Source organism: Nuphar pumila, chromosome 5 (genome assembly GCF_984573655.1).
Source record: "Nuphar pumila chromosome 5, dmNupPumi1.hap1.1, whole genome shotgun sequence".
Taxonomy (NCBI): domain Eukaryota; kingdom Viridiplantae; phylum Streptophyta; class Magnoliopsida; order Nymphaeales; family Nymphaeaceae; genus Nuphar; species Nuphar pumila.
In genome coordinates this window covers 112,544,648-112,563,741 of record NC_143253.1, presented here as the reverse complement: position 1 = coordinate 112,563,741, position 19,094 = coordinate 112,544,648, and the positions used below count along the sequence as shown (strand labels likewise).

General features: G+C 36.3%; 1 protein-coding gene across 5 annotated transcripts in view; it reads left to right on the top strand.

Annotated features, from left to right (window-relative positions):
• Positions 1 to 17,876, top strand: part of LOC149838171 (regulator of nonsense transcripts UPF3-like) — a 46,017-nt gene extending 28,141 nt beyond the window's left edge. For 3 of the 5 annotated variants that reach the window (XR_016431941.1, XR_016431940.1, XM_090006431.1), the window contains one exon: positions 17,014 to 17,876. The gene's annotated coding sequence lies outside the window, so the exon portion shown is untranslated. Of the gene's footprint in view, positions 1 to 15,467; positions 15,555 to 17,013 lie in introns of those variants that run through there. The other 2 variants (XR_016431942.1, XM_090006432.1) reach the window with 2 other exon arrangements.
• The last annotated feature ends 1,218 nt before the right edge of the window (positions 17,877 to 19,094 follow it).

Below are 19,094 nucleotides of genomic sequence, written 5' to 3'. Positions count from 1 at the left end.
ATCACTCGTCCATATATTGCTCATGCGGTTCATACTGCAAGTCAATTTCAGCATGCTCCTACTACAGTTCACATGGCGGCCGTGATGCGAGTTGTGCGATACATCAAAAACACCATTTCAAAAGGGCTTTTCTTATCCTCTTCTTCATCTCTTGAATTAACTGCTTTTACTGATGCAGATTGAGGAGTAAATCCTAATGATCGTATCTCAACTACTGGTTTTTGCATTTTCCGAGGTGAATCCCTTATTTCGTGGAGATGTAAGAAGCAACAAAAAGTCTCTCTATCATCCACTGAAGCCGAATATCGGGCCATGGCGATGACAACTATGGAAATTATGTGGCTTAGAAGTCTCCTATGTGACATGGGCGTCCTCATTTCTTCCTCCACCAAGATGTGTTGTGATAACAAGAGCGCAATTTACATTGCAAGCAACCATACATTCCACGAGCGTACCAAGCATATTGAAATGGATTGTCACTATTTTCGAGACGAATTTCTCAAAGGAACAACCACACTACCATATGTCACTTCAGAATATTAGTTGGCGGATTTCTTCACCAAAGCGCTTCCAACTCCGCTTTTTTTGTTTCTCCTTGACAAACTTTCGGTCTTCTCCCCGTAAAGTTTGAGGAGGCGTGTTAAAATATGTATATATATATGTATATATATACATATACTTATATATATACATGCGTATATATATAAGTATATATATATACATATTATTTATAATTTAAATACCTGAGAGGGGTATTTGTGTAATTCCCCATGTATTTTTTAACTTTTCTTTTTGTTTCTCTTTTTCTTTTCTTTTTATTTTTTCTTTTTTTCTTTTTATTATTGTAATAGGACCACTAGGGGCCCCACCTTCTAGTCGTTGGGGCCCCAACGACTAGAAGGGAGCCCCTATGTGGTCCCTTCCCCTACTTTTTCTCCTCTATAAAAAGAGAGCTCTCCCTCTTGCATTGTATGGGTTTTTCACCCACCTTCTCTCTTCAGTAATATTAATCTTATGCCTTATAGGCACTTTACCCCTTAGGGGGTTATGTATGCACTTTTTGTGCTTGTGTTCTTGGTTTCTTTAAAATGTGTTTTGTTTTATTGGTGTTTTCGCTATTTTCATTACAGTACATGCCAAGCCCAGCTTGAGGTCGGTCGTGTGCATCCTATGAAACATTGACCTGGGACGAGCTCGAGCTGAGCTTGAACACTAGTGGTTCAGGCTCAAACCGAGCTTGAGCCGAGTTTGTACATGTGAAGCTCGTTTCGTGTGCATCCCTAGTTGTTGCATCATATTTTTGAAGCTCCTAGTATATGAATCCCCATGTTTGTTAGCAATCTTCTTAGCCAAACACCTCTATCATAATTGTGGCCATAACCTGATATTCTATGTCGATGAAAGTGAAACCTTTTACTCCTTGCATCCCCACGAGATTAGAGATTCACTTATAAAAACACAAAAACCTGTGGTTGAGTGCCTATCCAAAGCAAATAAAGAAGACAAAAAAAAGCCTCTAGAAATAGAATTCTTAATATATCTAACTATCCGTAAAACAGTTCCCATGGGAATGGATATGGTAGCATGCTGGAATTGGCTAGCTGTGTAAACAACATGAGCTATGTCTAGTAGTATAAGCTATTAAATCCAAAACTAACGAAGAAGACAAAAAAAAGACCTCTAGAAATTGAATTTTTAATATATCTAACTATCCGTAAAACAATTCTCATGTGAATGGATGTGGGAGCATGCTGAAATTGGGTAGTTGTGTGAACAACATGAGATGTTTTTGGTCTGGTGATAGACATAAGAGAGTGATCCAATCAATTGATGATATATCGTTGGATCATCTAGAGGTTCACCATCATCAATTTTCAGTTTGACATGTGTAACCTCGGGAGTGTCAACTCTCTTGTCATCAGTAATACCAAACCTAAAAACAATGTCAAAAGCAAATTTAGACTGAGATAACAAATACCCTCTAGGAGAATAAACAACTTTAATTCCTAGAAAATATCTTAAAATGCCTAAATCAATTATTTCAAAATTGTTTTTAAGAAGTTTTTTGATATTTTCAACTTCCTGTTTGTCTCTTGTGATCATCATGTCGTCCACATTCAAAAGGAGAATAACAATACTTGTATTAGATTTCTTAACAAACAAAACCATATCACTCAAACAAAATCAAAATCCAATATCAAGCATAACTCTACTAAATCTATCATACCATTCATTTGATTCTTGTTTTAGGCCATAAAGAGCATTATGCAAGAGCCATAAAGAGCATTATGCAAGAAAAGAGATTTTCCTTCAGGGATGCTCTGCCCATACCGGGAGGTGCCTCCATGTACACTTCCACAAGTTCTCCGTTAAGAAAAAAACATTCTTAGCATCCATTTGGTATATAGGCCAGTTCCTAATGAAAGCTACTGCTACAAGAGTCATAACGATGGTCATACAAGCAATAGGTGCGAAGGTTTCTTCATAATATATCCTATATTTTTGAGAATATCCTTTGGATACTAATCTGACTTTGTATACCCACCTACATCCTATAGGTTTCTTTTCCTGTGAAATGCCTTGAAGAGTCCAACTTTTGACCTTCTCTAAGGCTTCTAATTTTATTCTCGTGGCTTTTACCAATAATTTTGGCCTTATCTAATGCTTCTAATTTTATTCTCATGGTTTCTACCAATTCAAAATCCCTTGGCTTGGGCATAGGTTGCTGGTTCTACGTAGGAATGGATCAAAGCAATACACGCCTTATATTTGGATGAAAAAGACTCATAAGATACAAACTTTTTCTGGGGGCTTGGATGCTCTAGAAGATCTCTTAGTTTTCCCCTCAAGCTCATTTTCATTGTTGGAGTACTTCTTAAGTGCACATGGAGGGTTTTGAACCCTATTGCAAATAAGTTTTTTCATTATGGGGTTGCTCTTCCCTAATCAAATCATCTCTTGATTCATTAATATCAAGATCAACATCATCACAATCACAATGATCAATGTCATGCTTTGAAATAAAATCAAATAGAAAAGAATACTCATTTTACTTCCTTAGGTTTTTGAAAATCAAAGAAATTTTCATTTTTCAAAAAGGACATGTCTTCAAAGTTGAAACATATACTTTTTCATTTTTATAATCAAAGCACTTATAACCTTTTTAGTAATCTGCATACCCCCAAAAGGCATAAGGAATGGCCCCAGAAGAAAATTTGTCATTTTTGTTGGTGAAAACAAATCACTTACATCCAAAGACTCAATTTGGAATAATCAGGGGCAAGTTTGAAAAGTTTTTCAATGGGTGATATGTTTTGAAGTAAAGAAAGTATTCTGTTTATAAGACGCATAGCGGTCAAAACTGTTAGAAATCATGGATTATGTCATTCATGATAAAATTCGTGGGTTCCTTCTCTCATACACAAGACTAACCACATAATGAATGGAGAATACGTGAGAGCTGCAGAATCCTCAATTGGAGGTTGCAGTATTGGCTTCCCATTAAATATATGTTGTTATAATTACTAGGGTACTAAAATACCCATTACACAACAAGAGAAATTTACAATATGCCATTAATGAACATGTGCTTAAATATGTAGTTAAATAAACTTGAATTGGGTTTGGATAAGATCCAAACCCAGTCGTGACTTCTTTTCATCCTCCCTCAAGTTGTATATGGTTTTGAACCATGAACAACTTGCCTTTCAACATCCAAAATCTGTCCTTGATAAGCCCTTTGGTAAACAAGTCAGCAACTTGATCAACAGTCCGAACAAATTCTGGTTCAATTTCCTTCTCTTCGACTTTCTGTCTTATAAAATGTTGATCAATTTCAATATGCTTGGCACGACTGTGGTAGATAGGATTAAATGACATGTTGATGGCACTTTGATTGTCATGTAAGAGAATACATTTAGATATCGATTCTCCTACTTTTGTCAAAAGATGTCTGATCCATGTTACTTCAGCTGTAGCAGCTGCCATTGATCTATATTCAGCTTCTATGCTCGACCTGGCAATAGCCCTTTGTTTCCTACTGCTCCAAGAGACAAGATTTAGGCCAACGAAAACACAATATCCTGAGACTGACATACGCTCATCTGGATCTCCTGCCCACTTTGCATCTGTGTAAACAAGAAGTTCATGCATGTGACGTTCATTCATACTCTTTTTATACAAAAGACCATCCCCGATAGTTCCCTTCAAATATCGGAGGATGCGTTTAACAACCTCCATATGTCCAATATGCGGTTCATGCATGAACTGAGATACCTGATTGACTGAATAAACAATATCAGGGCGAGTAAAGGTGAGATATTGAAGCATCCCTACTATCCTGCGATATCCTATAGGATCCTCATACAAATCTCCATCTTGGGAACTGAGTTTCTGATGAAGTACACTGGGCGTGCTTAGAGGCTTGCAATCTTTCATACCTGCCTTGCTGAGAACATCAATAGTATACTTATGTTGGGTAAGTATCATGCCTTCAATAGTTCTGTCAACTTCTACTCCAAGAAAATATTGCAGTTTACCAAGGTCCTTCATCTTGAACCTGTGGTTCAGGAGTTCTTTAACCTGCTCAATATGTTCATTAGAGTTACCTGTAATGATTATGTCATCTACATATATCAATAGCAAGGTAATTGCGTCTTTACATTTGAATATGAAAAGAGAATGATCAAGAAGAGATCGACTAAAACCATATTTCTTTATTTCAAGAGAAAAACTGTTAAACCATGATCAAGAGTATTGCTTCAAACCATATATAGCTCTTTAATCTACACACATATTCTTTAGAGTTTCCTTTTGCATACCCGGTGGGCTGCTCTATGTATACTTCCTCCTTCAGAGTTCCATATAAGGATGCATTTTTTACATCTAGTTGACTGATAATCCACTGATGCTCAATAGCCAATGATAGTATGATTCGAATAGTGCCTATTTTCACGACCGGACTGAAGGTCTCATCATAGTCTTATCCTTGCTCTTGGGTGAATCCCTTGGCAACCAGTCTAGCCTTTTATCGCTTAATAGTACCTTTCGGCTTATACTTTATTTTATACACCCACTTGGACCCAACCATATTTCGATCATGTGGTCTGGGAACAATCTCCCAAGTACAACATTCATGAAAAGCCTTCATTTTTTCATTCATAGCTTCAATCCATCGCTTAGAATTTGCTGCTTGATAAAATGTTGTGGGCTGATCTTCCTTACCTAGAGAGGTTAAGAAGAGTTGAAAATCCATAGTGAAATTCTCATAATTTACCCATCTATCAATAGGATGTCAGGGTCGGGTAGTTCTTCTGAGAACATAGGATGAAACAAAATCAGAAGAAGAATTCATCTCCTGATCAGAATTGGGGAGAGCCCCCTTCTCACGTCGAGAGTAAACAATGCCTTTATACCTTTCGGGAGGCAAGAATGGATTTAAAATAACACTTTCCTGAGTCCTTTGTACAACATCAGACACATTTCCCTCATCTCTTTGATTATATTCTGAAGGACAAACATCATCAACACTAGAAAAGATATCAGAATTCAACCAGGGGTGATAAACTTCAATTTCAGGAAGAGTGTTAACATTGTGGTCAAAATTCAATTCATCAAATACAACATTCCTGGATATTTTGATACGCTTGCTCACGGGATCACAATATTTGTACCCTTTATAATCATCAACATACCCCACAAATCTGTACTTCAAGGCCTTATCCTGAAACTTGTGTCACATTGAACTGTCAACATGAACATAACATACAGACCCGAATACTCGCAAATCATGATAATTTGGATGAACACCATGTAAAGAAAAGTAGGGTGATTTGTTTTCCAGGATATTCATGGGCAATTGGTTTATGATATGAACAGCTGAATAAAAAGCCTCTGCCCAAAAGGTAACTGAAAGGTTACTATCATGCATCATGCTCATTGCACTCTAGACAATATGGCGATGCTTTCGTTCAGCAATTCCATTCTGTTGAGGTGTACAAGGGCAAAACACCTGCCTACGTATTCCATTTGTCCGGAGAAAATTAATAAAGTCATTTGAAGATAATTCACCCCCTCCATCACATTGGAAACAAAAGATATTATCGGAAAATTGATTTTGAACAAAGGAATGAAAATTCTGAAATAACTTAATGTTTCAGATTTATATTTCATAAAGAAAATTCATGTATATCGAGAATAGCTATCAACAAAAATGAGATAATATCTGATGCCAGACATGGAGGGAACTGAAGTCGGACCTCAAACATCAGAAAAAATAATTTCAAATGGTCTTGAAGCTCTTTTATTAATTGAATGAAATGAAAGAACGTGACTCTTACATTGAAGACAACTAAAACATTTTTTATTATTGACATTTAAACTTAGACTTGACTTTAGAATAAGACTGCTTGAAACAAGCCTTTCAATAAAACAACTACTACAATGACCCAGCCGACCATGCCAAAGATTCGGCTTATTACATTAAGAAAGACTAAAAACATTCTCAGGAGGGACTGAAGAAGATGATGATGTGAGCTTCAAGGTAGAAGGATTCTCTTGGAACACATACATATTCTCTTGTCGTTTTCCTTCAGCAAACGTTTCCCTCGTGTGAAGGTCTTTGACACGAACAGAAAAAAAGTAAACTCAACTAAAGCATTGATGTCATCTACAAGCTTAGAGACAAAAACAATATTTTTCTTGATATTCGGAGCATAAATGACATTTGAAAGAGCAAGAGAAGAAGTAGACATAGGAATGATAAAGTTTCCAATGTGAGAAATCCGATGATAAGACACATCTCCAGTGACTATACTATTTCTACCAGCATAAGGAACAAGAGTTAGGAGCTTACCAGCATCACAGTGACATGAGTGACTACACCAGAATCAACATACCAAGTGCCCTGATCATTTTGTTTTAAATTCAACTCAACTAGAGCAGATAGTAGCAACTCCTTGACTTCACCACTAGTCTTCAATTTATCTGACCCCTTTCTTGTCTCTGGTTGTTTGCCTCTATTTTGAGGATTAAACCAACAATTAGCTTTGATATGCCCCTTTTTATTGCATAGAAAACAGGTGGGTATTGATCTTTGTCTTTGCCTATTGGGAGGAATATTGGGTGTAAGTAATATTCTACGACTTCCTTGTCCATTTCTTTCTTGACCCCCTCTTTCCCGAAAATCATACCTACCACGTCCTCGTCCATAGGCAACTCCTATGGCTCATGGAGTCCTTCCTCGGCATTTGAAACTCTTTCTTTAAAAATAATACTCTGGCCTGAGAAACTTGAGAATATGTCTGAACCAATCGGTGCCATAATTGCAATGCGGAGCAGTCATCTGGAATTGCCACAAGCACTTCCTGTGACAATGTAGAAGTGATATAGGCAACCAATGCCTGATCTCGCTTCATCCAGGATACGTACTCTGAATTTCTAACATAGGTAATAGAAAGATCTCCCTCACCATTCTTTTCTTCTTATGGTACGAACTCTGGAGGAACAGGTCCTGACTTCTTATGAATGGTATGATTTGTCGCTTCCAAGTTAGGAAATTGAAATTGTTCAGTTTCTCAGACACGAGTTGACTAAAAAAGTTTGAGGAAAGACCAGACTGAGAGTAAGGAAATGAGTTCATATTCTATCGAAACCAAAAATAAGAAGGAATAAGAAATAAGAAATAAGAAATAAGAAAATGGCTGTACGACAAAGACCCAATTACTATTGAATTCTAATAAAATTCAGAACATAAACTTAATATCAGAGAATTCTGCTACCACCGTCCTTTTTTTTAATCGATTGGTATGGTAAACTCAATGCAGAAAACAGAACTTTGCAGTAAGAATCTCTTCTGAATTAAAATTCAATTAAAGAGGCACATTACTTTGAAAATAACGTGTTTTCTTTCAGAATATGAGAGAATAAAGACAAATATTAGTCCAAAACAGAGAAGAATATAGAGAATGGATCCAAATACGATATTAGTTAATCAAGACAGATCTGGGATCACTTCCAGATCTAAATCTGATGTGTCGTCAATGTGTAAAAGGATATGACACGATCCTATTCAAGCTTTGAAATCACGCAAAGATCAAATGATTCAAATCCGATCTTGCGTGATTATTTAAGCTCTTAATATATATAAGATCATGTGCAACAATATGACTATGAAAACGTGAACAAAGAATCAACAAACAGAGAATCAACCACTCAGGAGAATCAACAAACAGAGAATCCAAGTTTTGGAAGAGAAAAACGTTGGATTTTGTAAAAAAAAAGGAACACGTTATTTGAATGATTTAATTTGAAGACAAGAAGAATGAAGGAGGAAATGAGTAAGAGCAATAAGAAAAAGGGTAAGAAGAAAGATCTTGGAGATGAAGAAGCTTTACCGGATGTTCATAAGAAGATCACGATCCTTAAAGTTGGATCTGGCATTCTGATACCATGATAAAATTCGTGGGTTCCTTCTCTCATACACAAGACTAACCACAAAATGAAGGGAGAATACGTGAGAGATGCAGAATCCTCAATTGGAGGCTGCAGTATTGGCTTCCCATTAAATATATGTTATTACAATTACTAGGGTACGAAAATACCCATTACACAACAAGAGAAATTTACAATATGCTATTAATGAACATGTGCTTAAATATGTAGTTAAATAAACTTGAATTGGGTTTGGATAAGATCCAAACCCAGTCGTGACTTCTTTTCAATTCAATCACAATAACGAGCATAGAATAGAGAGAGAGAACATGACTGCTGCATAATCCTCAATTAGGGATATGCGTCCGAGGCTTATCATTAAGTATTGGCTAATACAAATATTAGGGTACTAAAATACCCTTTACACAATAGGCTAAAATACAAATGAACCATTAATGAACATGTCACTAAATAAACTTGAGTTGGGTCTGGATCTCGAATCCAAACCCAGATATGAATGACTACTTCTTTTCATCCTTCCTCAAGTTGTACATGGTTCTGAACCATGAACAACTTGCCTTTTAACATCCAAAATTTGTCCTTGATGAGCCCTTTTGTAAACAAGTCAACAACTTGATCAGTAGTACAAACAAATTCAGGTCCAATTTCCTTTTCTTCAACCTTCTATCTTACAAAATGTTGATCAATTTCAATATGCTTGGCACGACTGTGGTAGATGAGATTAAACATGTTAATGACGCTTTGATTGTCACATAAGAGAAGACATCGAAATATCGATTCTCCTACTTCTGTCAAAGGTGTCTGATCCATGTAAATTCGGCTATGGCAGTTGCCATTGATCTATATTCAACTTCTGAGCTTGACCTGACAATGGTCTTTTGTTTCCTATTATTCCAAGAGACAAGATTTAAACCAATGAAAACACAGTATCCTGAGACCGACCTGCGCTCATCTGGATTTCCTGTCCAGTCTGCATCTGTGTAATCTAAAAGTTCATGCGTGTGATGCCCATTCCTACTCTTTCGGTACAGAAGACCATCTTTGATAGTTTCCTTCAAATATCGAAGAATGTGTTTAACTTTCATATGCCCAATATACAACTCATGCATGAACTGAGATACCTGATTAATTGAGTAGACAATATCAGGCCAAGTGAAAGTGAGATATTGAAGCATCTCTACTATCTTGCGATATCCTGTAGGGTCCTCGTACAATTCTTCATCTTGGAAACTGAGTTTTTGATGGAGTACACTGGGTGTGATTAGAGGCTTGCAATCTTTCATGCCTACCTTGCTGAGAACATCAATGTTATACTTATGTTGGGTAAGTGTCATGCCTTCAATAGTCCTGTCAACTTCAACTTCAAAAAAATACCGCAGTTTACCAAGATCTTTCATCTTAAATCTGTGGTTCAGGAGCTGCTTGACCTACTCAATATGTTCATTAGTTACCTGTAATGATAATGTCATCTACACAGGGTAACTATATCTTTGCATTTGAATATGAAATGAGAATAATCAAGAAGAGATCGACTAAAGCCATATTTTTTTACTTCAAGAGAAAAACTGTCAAACCAAGATCGAGACACCTGCTTCAAACCATATATAGCTCTCTTTAACCTGCACACGTATTCTTTAGAAACCATATATAGCTCTCTTTAACCTGCACACGTATTCTTTAGAATTTCCTTCGGCATATCCAGTGGGCTGCTCCATGTACACTTTCTCTTTCAGATTTTCATGTAAAAATACATTTTTCACATCCAGTTGACTGAGAGTTCACTGGTGCTCAATAGCCAATGATAGTATAATTCTTATAGTGACCATTTTCACAACCGGACTGAAGGTCTCATCTTAATCTTGTCTTTGCTCCTGTGTGAAGCCCTTGACAATCAGTCTAGCCTTGTATCGTTCAATAGTACCATCCGGCTTGTACTTTATTTTATACACCCACTTTGACCCAACCACATTTCTATCGTGTGGTCTGGGAACAATATCCCAAATACCGCATTCATGAAGAGCCTCCATTTCTTTATTCATAGCTTCGATCCATCTCTTAAAATTTGTTGCTTGATAAAATGTTGTGGGTTGATCTTCCTTACCTAAAGAAGTTAAAAAGAATTAAAAGCAAATATCGGATGTTGAGAGCGGGTAGATCTTATGGGCACAGAGGATGAAAAAGAAACAGAAGAAGAGTTCATCTCCTGATTAAAGCTAGGGGGTGCCTCCTTCTCATGTCGAGAGTAAACAATGCCCTTATACCTTTTGGGAGTCAAGAGTGGTTTCAACATCACAATTTTCTGAGTCTTTTGTGCAGCATCAGACATGTTTTCCACATTCCTTTGATTACATTATGAAGAACAAATATCATCAGTAGTATAAAAGAAATCAGAGTTCGACCAGGGGTGATAAACCTCAATTTCAATAGAAGTATTAACATTATGAACAAAGTTTAATTCATCAAAGACAACATTCCTGGATATTTTGATGCACTTACTCATGGGATCATAGCATCTGTACCCTTTATAATCATCAGCGTATCTCAGAAATTTGCACTTCAAGGCCTTATCCTGAAACTTGTGTTGCATTGAACTGTCAACATGAACATAACATACACACCCAAGTACACGCAAATCATGATAATTTGGATGAACACCATACCAAAAATAAGGTGATTTGTCTTTCAAGATATTCATGTGCAATCGATTTATGACATAGACCGTTGAATGAAAAGCCTTTGCCGAGAAAGTAACTGGGTGTATGTGGGCAAGACACCCGCCTACTTATTCCATTTGTTGGGAGAAAATTAATAAAGTCATTTGAAGAGAATTCACCCCCTTCGTCACATTGGAAACAGAGAATATTCTCAGAGAATTGATTTTGAACAAAAGAATGAAAAATTTGAAATGACTTGAAGGTTTCAGATTTACATTTCATAAAGAAGATCCATGTATAATGAAAATAGCGATAAACAAATATGGATAATATCTAATTCCAGACAATTTCAAACTGGAGCAAGACCCCAAACATTAGAGCAGATAATTTCAAAGTTCAATCTGTCTTGAAGCCTTTTATTGATAGAATGAAATGGAAGAACATGACTCTTACATTGAAGACAACTAACACATTTTTTATCATCGACAATTAATCTTAGACTTGACTTGGGAATAAGATTGCTTGAAACAAGCTTTTCAATAAAACGATTGCTATAATGACCCAAACGACCATGCCAAAAATTCGCCTCAATACATTTAGAAAGACTAAAAACACTCTTAGGAAGTACTGAAGAAGATGGTGAGGTGAGCTTCAAGGTGGAATCAACGAGCTGAACACGAGTGAAAGGATTCTCTTGGAACATGTACATATTCCCTTGTCGTTTTCCTTCAACGAACGTTTCCTTCGTGTGAAGGTCCTCGACACGAACAGAAAAAGGAATAAACCCAACTGAAACATTAATGTCATCTACAAGCTTAGAGACAAAAACAATATTTTTCTTGATGTTAGGAGTATGAATGACATTTGAAAGAGCGAGGGAATAATTTGACATAGGAAGGACAAAGTTTCCAATGTGAGAAATATGGTGATGAAAGAGTATACTATTTCTACCAACAATAAGGAACAAGAGTTAGGAGCTTACCAGCATCACCAGTAACATGAGTGGCTGCACCAGAATGAACATACCAAGTGCCCTGATCATTCTGTTTTAAATTCAATTCAGCCAAGGCAGATAATAATAACTCTTTGACTTTTCTACCGTTCTTCAATTTATTTGTTCCCTTGTCTATGATTGCTTTCCTCTGTTTTGAGGATTAAACCAACAATTAGCTTTGATGTGCCCCCTTTTGTTGCATAGAAAACAAGTTGGTATTGTTCTTTGTCTCTGCAAATTAGGAGGAATATTGGGTGTAGGTAATATTTCATGAGTTCCTTGTCCATTCCTTTATTGACCCCCCTTTCTTGAGATTCATACCTGCCATGTCCTCGCTCATAGGTAACCCATGTAGCAAGAACGTCTTGTGCTCCAATGTAAATGTATCTTCAGAAAATCCCTTCAAAGTCATCTCATACTGTAAAAGCTTGGCACCAATATCTTCAAATGTAGGTAAATCTGACAAACACAATAAGGAAGTAACCATCATATGATAATCAGGTCCCGACTCGCTCAAAGTTTGCTGCACCATATCTTTGTCACTGACTGCGCAACCTACGATGGCCAACTGATCTGTAATAGTCTTCATTTTGTTCAAGTACTTCATGATAGTCATGGAGTCCTTCCTCAACATTTGAAACTTTCTTTAAAAATAGTATCTGGCCTGAAAAACTTGAGAATATGTCTGAACTAGTCGATGCTATAACTGCATAGCTGAGCAGTCATCTGGGTTTGCCACAAGCACCCCCTGCGACAGAGTGGAAGTGATGTAAGCAACCAACGCCTGATCTCGCTTCATCCATGATACATACTCTGGATTTCTAACAAAAGTAATAGAAGTGTCTCCCTCACCATTCTTTCTTTCTTGTGATATAAACTCTGGAGGAACATGAACATAACCATCTAGATGTCCAGAAAGATCCTGACTTCTTATGAACGAAATAATTTGTCTCTTCCAGGTTAGAAAATTGAAATTGTTCGGCTTTTCAGACACAAGTTGACTAAGAAAGTTTGAGGAAAGACCAGATCAAGAAGAGGGAAATGAATCCATAATCTATTGAAATAAAAAACGAGAAACAATAAGAAACAATAAGATTTATTTTAGAACAATTAAAGGTCTATTGAATTTGAATAAAATTCAGAACAAAGATTTTAATTTCAGAGAATTTTGCTGCCTTTTTGCAGACCCGAGGCAGAAAAGCAGACTATGCAATAAAATCTGTTCTGAATAAAAGTCAACAAGCACATTATTTTTGAAAATAACGTTATCTTTTCTGGATTACAAAGAAATAGTGAAGAAATCCAAAGGAGAGAGGAAAAAAATTCAAAGATAATATTGATTAACCAAAACAGATCTGAGATCACGGCCATATCAGAATTTGATCTGACGTCAATTTGAAAACGTAGAGAGAATAAGATTGATGTGATTTCAACTCTTGAAATCATGCATAGATCAAATTTGATCTTGCGTGATTATTTAAACTGCTGTTGGGTGAGATCATGTCCAACAATATGAAAGGAAGAACAGAAAATCAGAGAGAAGAAAAGAAACGTCAACGTGAACAAATCCAAGGCTTGGATTTTAGAAGAAAGGAAACACGTTAACTTAAATAGATTCAAGATTTGATTTAAGAACGAGGGAATGAAATGGAGAATCGATAAAAGCAATAAGAAGAAAGAAGACGGGAAGAATAGATGAGATTCGATAGAGAGGTACATTAGAAGGAGACAAAGAAACTCGACTTGAGGCTTATAAGGACACGATCTTCAAGACTGGATCTTAAGCTCTGATACCATGTTAGAAATCATGGATTTTGTCGTTCAATCACAAGAACAAGCATAGAATAGAGAGAGAGAACGTGGCTGTTGCAAAATCCTCAATTAGGGACCTGTGTATGAGGCTTATCATTAAGTATTGGCTAATACAAATATTAGGGTACTAAAATACCCTTTACACAACAGGATAAAATACAAATGGACCATTAATAAACATGTGACTAAATAAACTTGAGTTGGGTCTGGATCTTGAATCCAAACCCAGATATGAATAACGACTTCTTTTCAAAAACAACTTTAATCCAAAAACCTTTAAGTACATGGCTTGCAATAAGTAAAGTTGTCGTGGTCTCTACAATATGTCGATGTTTTCTTTCATCCAAACCATTTTGTTGTGGTGTGTGGTGTCGCGATCTTTGATGTATGTGCAATGCCATGCAAGTTAAGATAGTTTTTATATTCTTTTGATAAAACGCTCTCCTTAAATTAGTGCAAAAAATAGAAATGTCATTTTAAACCTATTTTTGACAAAGTTATGAAAATGTTGAAAATGCAAAAATATTGTGATTTATGTTTAGGTAAATCCATGTATATCTAGAAAAATCATCCACGAATATAACATAATATGCATATCCACCTTTAGATATGTTCGGTGCAGGACCCCAAACATTCGAATGAATTAACTCAAATGGTCTAGTAGAAAAAAAGTCTTCATGAAATGGTAATTTCTTCATTTTACCAAGTATAATGGATACAATCATTACAAGTGAAGTTGTCAATATTACAATTTTTTTTTAAAAATTTGAAAAATATGGAATTTTGGATACATTTGGATATCCTAATCTTTTGTGCCACAAATCCTAATCTAACTTCTGAACATTATAACAAAATGTATTCTTGGGTATTTTAAAAAATGCCTCGTTCTCTATGACCTCCGTTTCTTGAGTGACGATCTTGCACCCAACAACCATCTAATGATTGGGCATTATATCCATGGTTCAAAATTTAAGAAACAAAGAAAATGTTTAAATTTAGTTTTGAAATATATCTAATTTTTGGAATAAAAAATGTTTTGGAGTTTTGAAAATTACTTTCAAAATTTCTTATTTTTTTTATTTCAAGAGATGTAGGATCAACAATGAAGACATTAGACATAGTTGAGTTAGTATGACATTCAGAAAAAACACCAAGATTGAGTCACATGAAAAGATGCACCGAAATCAAGAAGCCAAAAAGACTTATTGGGATCCGAGAAGGATGAGACTGCAGCTCCAGTTGAAAAAGATGACCTCTTAAAGAGAGGTTGAAGAGACTCCGCCGATTGAGATAAAGACATGCTTTCAACAGATGTGTCTTGAGAGTTGCTCATGTCCTTAGTCTCTTGAGATGGACCAATTGAGGCCACTTTTTTCTCGTTCCTTCTCAACTTGGACATAAAGGTTTGATGTGTCTCTGTTCATGACAATAATGACAAATGTTTTCTCTTGTTGTTATATTCATTGCCTTGTTTTTCAAAGTGAAGTGGCTTGTATGGACGAGTATAATTCCTTAGCTTAGATACTGCTAAGACAGATTCATCATCATTCTTTCAGGAACTTATTCTTCTCCATGCTTAGCTCTTTAATAGTATCAACAATATAAGAAAATTTTCCTCTATGGAGAAGAGCTGATTTAGTGGTTTCAAATTCGGGTCACAAACCATTTATGAATTGATAGAAGTCCTCTGCACGAACTTGTTTTTTACGGAGCTCGATGTCCAAGGGACTGCCACCTGGGTTAAAAAATAGGTAATTTCTCGTAAAGTTTGGATAGAGCATTGTAGTATTCCCTAATGCTCATGTCCCCTTGTGTCATGATTCTAATTTTATCTTGAAGATTGCACATATGTTCAATAGCTTTGAGGAAAATCATATTTTTGAGGTATTCCTATGCATTATTGGTATGCTCAAATTTAGCTAGATTAGAACACTTAATGTCTATGCTATTAATGAGCTAAGGCATAATCTTCTCGTGACCCATTCTCCACTCCTTCCAATTTTTCTCATATTCGGTTATTGGTTTGGTCATCTCATCGTCTTGTAATATAATATCCTTCCCATTCTCTACTTTGGAGGAAAGATAGGGAGAGAGCGGAGAAAGACAAAAGATAAGAAAGAGATGGAGATGTGGAGGAAGAGCAACACACCCACTTGAGTCACCACAAACACAACACCACGAGCACACAAACACTTTGGGAAGCTTTTCGCAAACATGTGATGACCAACCTCCAAAAGTCAACAGCACCAAGGCTCTGAAACCATGAAAAGAAAGAAAGGCTTTCAAGCATGAACACAAATCCACCAAAGAATCAAAGTGAACAATCACAAAGGGCCTTTGAGCACGAACAAAAGTCTACCAAAGAATCCAAGTGGACAATCACAAATGGTCACTATGGGCACACACAAATGCCACTAAGGCACACACCAGAAGCCTCTTAAGATATAAAAAATAATATTTTATTGCTCCATCCTTATAGTTTATGCCACTTCACATTGTCAAACATTTTCCAAATCGTCACAAATGTCGCTGTTGGCTACTTCTCAAAAGGCAATTTCTCATGATAATATAGGTTTAGTTGATAAATCTTAGTAAAAAATCAGGCCTTAAAAATTTGAAAAATATAAAAATATGAGAAATAGGTGAGAAAATAATAAAATACACGTGACAAAAAAACAAGTAAAAAATATAAAAAAGAAGAAAAACATATTAAGGATGTAGAAAAGTACTAACAAGTAAAAATTACTGATTATATCGTGATATTATGACATCTATACATTTCTGATATTTGCAAAATGTCACGGGATTTTGCCTGTAATATTGTTATAGAAAATTTCAGTGATATTATCGCAATATTTTCAAAATGTTGCTCACATCTGTGACTGTTCCAAATATCATTTGTAATGACTAAGGTTGCTGCTTTCCTTTCAATTCTCCCTTTCAGAGCACATGCATGCCTGCATTGGCATATAACATGATGCAATAAACTCTATGGAGAAGAAGATGCTCTCTTTTCCATATTTGCTTTTATGGCTGTTTTCACTGATGCAATAAAATGGCCGAACGAATGGCTGCTGTCTGATTATTTTATCTCCTGAGCAGGATTATCAAAGTGAAGACGTTTTTGGACCTTGTCTTTCCCATAGGTCTTGGGTTTTCTGTGACTTGAACCCGTGATGGTTTTATGTCATGCAAGATATGGAATTACCGTAATTTTGTGGGAGTCAAGGGGAGCAAATTCTTTTCTGATAAACAAGAAGGCATCAAAATTAACATTGCAGATTGGAGAGAAGTTTCCGAACATATGGTGTCAAGGTCTTGTAGATAGACATACAGTGTTCATGAAGCTGATGTATTGGAAGAAGGGAATATGGACTCTCTTGGCCCTTGGTATTATGAAGTATACAAAAAGAGCTTGCTGCATCATGCAAGATTCAAACAGAAAAGCTTCACTCTATGCCATTTGCAGTGAGAGTTTGTTTTGGGTTCTGTAAAGTTACAAATCTGATTTGGTTTTTCCTCCTTTTGATCTATTTCCTGGCGGCCTAACTTACTTGGCTGGGATCTGGAAGGGCATATTCATTCATACTTGACCATTGTACATACTGAATCAGAAAGTGCTGCATTTACCCAGATACAGATCAAGTTGGGAGGCATTATAACAGGGAAAACTTGTTAAACTAAGGTAAATAAGAGTCTTGGATTGGGTTTGAATGTAAGTGGTGGCCGTTGCCAGAAGATTAGGTGCCTGGTGTGCATGCTAACCAGATGGCTCGGTAAAAATTATGGTAATTGGGTTTTTGGGTGCTCTTGGTGTGGCTAAATGAGAATATTTCTAGTGATTGTAACTAGTCTTCAGGTGATGCTGTATATTTTTTTCAGTGGCCTGAGTCCTGACAATGCTTATACTAAGCCTTGGTTACCGGTATCTAATCAATCAGTCTTGTTTTGTGAAACACCAAAAATGGTTTATTACATTCAGCATGCATGTGAATCACACACACACACACACACACACAGAGAGAGAGAGAGACTTGACTTGAGTCCAACTCAGAACGTGGTAGTCTGCATATTCAGGCTGAGTTCTTGTCCTCTTGAACGTAGTTGGAATTGGGTACGTATACTTGAGTTGGGTCTTGATCAAGTCTGTTCTTATGCTGGTAAAGAACATTTTCTTGCCTGGACTTTGACTATCTTGGCTATCTCATGATCCACCTTTTCTCGGTTTAGTCAAGATTTGACTTGGGGCTGAGCTTGTCCATGCTTGGATGTTGACTTATGGGCTCGGCACTAAGAGTCGGCTCTGAACCACATCAGTCGTGATTCACCAGAACAGAACTGCTTGCACCCTTGATGCAGGTGCTATCTGGCTCCATTTTATCCGGTTGGTTCCGTGGCGATGCTTTTTACATGTTACGTTTGATGGAATCAACAATTCTTGGTTTTCAAGAAATGAGAATCCTTCATTTTGTGGCGTCCATTTTCCTCATTTCATTTTGTCATGGATCTCCAATTTCTGCATTTGACTTTATCTACCAAACCCATTCTTGATTCCTCGGGTGCATTTTCAAACACTCTACGAAGTGGGTCGAAACTGTATCATCGAATGAATGTCGGAGTTTAAAGTGAATTTTCTTTGGAAACTGACTTGTTAGTCCTTTCACGTGTGTGTCTGTGCGGGCTCTTGCGTGTGTGAACATCAATTTTGAAAATTTTGTGCTTGATTACTTTGATCTTTGTCTTTTCTATATGGAAATTGAAACGGATCAGATACAGGTGTAAACGTGCTATATCTGAATCTGAATGCGAGATGTGAACAATATATCCGATGAGGTAGGGTTGAACTTAGATCCCATATATGATGTGGTAATATTGGATCAGCAAAAGAAAGATTGAAAAAGAAAATTTTTACTTGTAAAAAACTGCAATTAGATTAGGTCCTGTTCGATTTAAATTAGAGCTGATTTAAAATACTAATCTAATTTCAATCTGAATCTGAAAATAATCCATGTTTTTCTTTTCAATTCACACTCATATTCCAGAAAACAAAAGAATTCCACGGTTGAACTACCAAACAGAATGAGATGACCTAAATGATTCTTTTTTTTTATTGAAAGTTAGGACTTATCGGTTCTTATGGACCTAACTTAATGAAATCTCATCCAATAAAACAGACTGAGCTA